A 6,002-nucleotide genomic window follows, 5' to 3' on the forward strand; every position below is an offset into this window, starting at 1 on the left:
TTATTCAAGATGTCCACCTGACAAAGAGACAAATAGAGACATGAAGCACACATTTTTTTACTATATTGATAGAACATAAGAGATAGCATGAAAAAAACTAAAGAAAAGCTAATGGGATTTTAATCATAATTTTGTTATCCAACAGGAAATTGATTCTAAATGATGAGACACATTCCATTAGCAGTCTTTTTTGACAAAAACCTGGAATGAATATACAAGTATGTGTATTTCTACATTACTGAGCTTTACTGGGCAACTTGCATAAAAAGTTGAATACAGTATACTGCCTTATAATTAAAAATAATATGTACATGTACTTGTAATATTAAAAAATATTTGTTTCTGTATTTAAAAAAAATAATATATATATATACATATATAATGCATCACTTTATGAGCAACTCAGAACACTGGGTCACTATATTTTCATTGTTTCTATAGGAAGTTTCTTCTGCAGTGTGTTTGTTTGCTTCCCTGCATGTGCAATCTTGTCGTTTTCATATTCACATTTCCATGTGTACATGGTATTAGAGTCATGCATTACCTGTCCATGTCTCTGAACTCTGCTTCGGTTGGGTAGGTGTGCAACATTTTTTATTCTACAGGTTAAAAAGACAAATAAAGTCCTCATGAACATTGTATTTAATTTTAATTGAATCACACACACACAAAAATTATCTTTGCAATATAAGGTTTTAGGCTGCAGAAAAGAAAGTTAGTGATGTGTAGAATCTTAAACAGAAAAATATCTACTCTCATGCCGTTAAAAAGGTCTGAATGTGTTGTGGCCACTGCAATCCAGCGCCATAGGGATCCAAGGCATTATGCTGGAAGTGAAGCGCGCTGACGCCGCCTAGTGGAGAGGCTTAAAACTGCATCAATCATTTGGTTAATTAAGGCAGGTGAAATTATCGTCGCATTATTAAACGAAAAGATGTGGTGGACAGTCGCAGATGAAAGGAGTGCGATGTAAAATCCATTTATTTGAAAACAAATATATGATATTGTTGTCAGAATCTCATCCAGCACGCAGTTTCGACGACTCTCAAACAATACGGCAAGAGTAAGTATCTATAAGATATTTCTATATTAGGGGACTATGATTGATAGATTGATTTGAAATATTGTTTATCATGCATCGTAATTAAACATTCAGTTTAATTTCTCGTTGTTGCGTCGGTTTTTTTGCCGTTTCAATCAGCAATAATGACGACGCATTAAGCAAATGGAGTGAACGCAAAGCTCGCTGACTTCTTTAATAGAAAGTTTAACCTATAAAACTTACTGTAAATATGTTTATAACTTTGCTTTATTTGAATCAAATACTGTTTATGTAAATTTAAAGCGTTTCAGAGCACGTTAAAGTTAGTTTTAGGTTCGAAATGCATTGGAGGACTCATGAACAACTATCACAAAACATATGAAGAGTTCAGATGCAAAAGCCTCTAAGTGCCATCTGAAATTTTCTTCTAGATTGATCATTTTTATCAAGCTCGTATATTTAAGTTCAGTAATTTCACTTAAATGACAATTAATAGGTAATCTTCATTGCCATTTAAGTGAAATTATTTAATTTAAATATACGAGCTTGATAAAAAATGATCATTCTGAAATTTTCTTCTAGATGGCACTTAGAGGCTTTTGCATCTGAACTCTTCATATAGTTGTGGTCAGAGTTATTGGCATCCCTGTATATGATCAAAGATGGCTGTATAAATTAAATATGCATTGTTTATCCTTTTGATCTTTCATTAAAAAAAATTTTTTTTTCTTTAATGCTTTAAGCAACCTCCTTTTGCCAAGATATCAGCTCTGCGTTTTCTCCTATAATGCCTGATGAGTTTGGAGAACACCTGACGAGATCAGAGACCATCTCTCCAGATCCTTCAGATCCCCAGCTCCATGCTGGTGCTTCTTCTCTTCAGTTTTCTATAGGGTTCAGGTCAGGGAACTGGGATGGTCATGGCAGAAGCTTCATTTTGTGCTCAGTGACACATTTTTGATGTTTGTTTTGGATCATTGTCCTGATGGAAGATCCAACCACGGCCCATTAGAAGATTTCTAGCAGAAGCCGTCAGGTTTTGATTTTTTTATCTGTTGGTATTTGCTCAAATCCATGATACCATGTATCTGAACAAGATGTCCAGGACCTCCAGCTAAAAAATATGCCCACAACATTAAAGATCCAGCATTTAACCGTGGGCTTGGGGTACTCTTTATCCCGGTTTCCACCAAACCTATCTGGTGGGTTTGCTGCCAAAAAGCTCTTTCATGATTAAGGGAATTTGGCCTTTGTGTTTCCTCATATTTATACTCATGTGAAACAAAGTCATAGCTAGACAATTTCATGACCCTGGTGTGCTAAAAAAAAATGTAAATATTAATGGGAATATACTTCAGAATTATTTTACTCATAAAAAATTCTAGGGCTGCCAATAATTGTGGCCAACGTGTTCTGGAGAAAAGCATTTATTTCCTAATGTGATTTACCCCACACTTTCTATTCTTTTACTTCAATGAAAGGTTATTTTTTTTCTTGAATTTTTTTAATAAAAGATAAAAAGGATAAACAATGCAGATTTATTTTTACAGCCATCTTTGATCATATTTTGCAGGGGTGCCAATAATTCTGACCACAATTGTAAAAACAGTTGTGGATCATCCAGGTAATGACACAACTTTTTATTTTTATTTTATTTTAGCTTGTAAGCATCATCTGCTATGTGAAATAGGGCAGTAGAAATGTGAACATGTTATCCTTGTGTTTTTGTCCTGATATATTTAAATAATATACCCATATTAGACTTGCCCCCATGTATAATAATTTACACTATATGCTGTAATATCCGCATTTAGACTCTATACAGGTAACAATATTTTACTTGACGAGAGTGCTAAATTAAATTAAATATTAATGTAAATGTATAAATAAAACCAAAATGTGAGGATAGTCCTTGTTGTGAAAACCTGAGCTCCCAAATAATAACACTTTGATAAAAATATTGGTAACACTTTACAATAAGGTATCATTTGTTAACATTAATGTATTAAACTAACAATGAGAGCAATATATCTGTTACAATATTTATTAAAATTCGTTAGTTAATAAAAATACAGTCGTTCATTATTTGTTCATGTTAGTTCACTGTGCATGAACTTATGTTAACAAATACAACTTTTGATTTTAATAATGTATTAGTAAATGTTGAAATTAACATTAAGATGAATAAATCCTGCAGTATTGTTCATGTTAACTAAAGTAGTTAACTAATGTTTACTAATGAAACCTTACTGTAAAGTGTTACCAAAACATTATTGTCGACCTAATAGAATATTGTTAAATCTATGTTTTTGTTCTTCGTTGTCTGTGTCTTAGACGTGTTTCGGTCCGCAGATATGGAGAGAATGTTTTCACATTCTGACTAGCATAACTCAAGTTCACTTGTGTGTTCAGGTCATTTTGTGCAGAGGCAAGTTGAAATATTACATTGATGTGTATTACATTAATGTGTCAATCTCATGTATAGGATGCTTTTGAATGCAAGGGCATGCATTGGTTTCATGAACAGAACAGGTCTTTATTATTGAAATTATTGATGACAATATTATTTTACATTGCAATATTTATATCAGGAAGACAAACAGACTAACACATTTATTTATGGCTAAATTTAATTTCCATTCAAATTCTTCACATTTTTTAAGTAATACAATATATTGTACAATAATTTACATTTATATTATTTTAATATATGCCAAAATAATTTGGCAATTTGGGCTGATCCCTTGCACGTCACTGCTTTAATGAATCTTTTGTTTCAAATCAGTATTGTTGTTGTCGCCGGCGCCGCCATGTCGTGGAGATGCTGTGTGTATCGTTGCCAAAGAAAGAGGACACAATTAGAAAACAAGTAGACGCTTCTGACTCACAGACACAGTAACTTAATATTTTCATATTTTAAGAATTTGCTATTGATTATTCAAACGCGAGTTTTGAGCAGTAGAGTAGCGCTTGCTTTGTCGTTGCTACGATCACAAATGCAGACATGGTTTTATGTTTACATGGTGTTCTCCCCCGTGGCTCGACGCGTAAAAACACAGTAAAGTCATTATAATCAGTAGTAATTATGTCCCCAATGAAATAAAACTTTACCAATCTGATACGTTCTGTTCCAGTCGCGCTGCAAAGTTGCTCGATCAGCTTGGTCATCTGCATTGTCCAGGTCAGATTCGGGCTCGATTTGATCAGGTAATTTCCGACATCATCACCTGTCATTATTGCTTTCGGAGCGGATGTTCCAAATATGGTAAGGGGCGTGACATTTCGTCACACGGTTTGGATCGCTGTCCAATCAGAGCACACTGCGCTTTTCAGAACGATTTTTGTTATTTTATTTAAACAAATTTTTTTTTTTTTGCTTTTCAGAAAGATGAGCTTTGGGTCAATCACTAGATTGACACAGCATAGAGGCGTGTCCTGAAAGCACGTGAGTTAAACACGCGTTTCGATTCACTGATTTGAAACAAAAGATTCATTAAAACAAGTGATCAGACCAAATTGCCACAAAAAAAAAAATTCGCTGTCATAAACCATTTGTGCCTATGGAGGAGGAATGATCCACTTTCTTTAATTTTCCAACGTAAGCCCCTTTTCAGCGCTGCGCTCGTTTTGACTTCCGGTCTGTATTTTCACAGTCATTTTGCGTGTTTATGAATGAACGGCTCGTTTTAAAATCTTCCCGGTCGACTGACATTTGTTAACTCATCTGCTTTAACAGTCCTCATGATAACTTTCGTTAACTTTACATTAAGTAAATCCACTTCAAAAGCTAATTACTCCTGGACAGCAGCGACCGCAAAAGCGGAAGTTAAAAGACAATATTGTAAAGATGGCGGCGCCCTCGTTTCTCTGGTGCATAAGGTCTATACTATACCATATAAGGAGAAGGCATACAAGTAAGACAGCATTCAAATTCAATTCAAACCTCATTGGTTTTCGCGTCAACGCGAAATTTTATAATATGTCGTTTTTCCCATAGTATATAACTTTGGCAAGGAAGATTTGAACTCACAATGCTATTTGAGCCCAGTTCCTCCGGCATGTGCATGACCACAGTGTTTCAGACAAGAAGTTTGGTAGATGTGCTCTCAGATGCACTTTCCGTCATAGCCAACAGTAAATTTAATGGAAAATGTCTCTTAATATTTGCACGTTTTTGCAAAATATCAACTTTTGGCAACAAAGCAACATAAAATGCCTCACTGCTTATTGAGGTTGATCCTGATTGATCGCAGTTAAATGCCACCCTCCTAATTATCCAACTTATGTAGAGCGTATCTTGAGAGGGTCAGTGCCCATCATGCAACCTAAAGTCAAGTGCCCTGCATAAGGACGATTTTTGAATCCCATGGCTGAAAGAATCAACATTTAATTCACTTTCTTGATTTAAAAATGTCATGCTTTGCCAGTTTAACAGGAATAGACTATATAAGCAATTCATAGGTTGACAAAATTGTATTTGTTTGAATGTTCAGAGGTCTAGAATACCTAGAAAGCTATCTGTTAGAATTTATTTCATTGGTGATGCCATTTCTAATCATGTGAAATTGGAAGGGAATAATATGAAACTTGGCGGAAAAGAAGTTGGCTTTACTCCCAGACTGTAGTGAATTTTTATTTCAGTGCTGTCATTCTTTAATGACAGAGCATATAATGAAACAATGTAAAACTAATAACTTTATGCTAATTTTCTATTTGTTAAATACCATGCATAAATCTTATAGGTTGTGTAAAAAGGATGTAGGTACACTGTCCACTTTTGACTTATTCGGTTGGGCTACTTGACTGTTCAACTTCTGAGAGCCCTCAAAAAAGGCTCACTAGTAAAATGTTTATTATAATATAATGGGAAAAAAATGATTTAAATGTTGCAACCAGTTTAAAATCATTAATTTGGTGCTGCACAAATGAACCAGAGTAGAAAGAAAAACAAACCACAACT

This window comes from Abramis brama (genome assembly GCF_963993115.1).
Source record: "Abramis brama genome assembly, chromosome: 4".
Taxonomy (NCBI): domain Eukaryota; kingdom Metazoa; phylum Chordata; class Actinopteri; order Cypriniformes; family Leuciscidae; genus Abramis; species Abramis brama.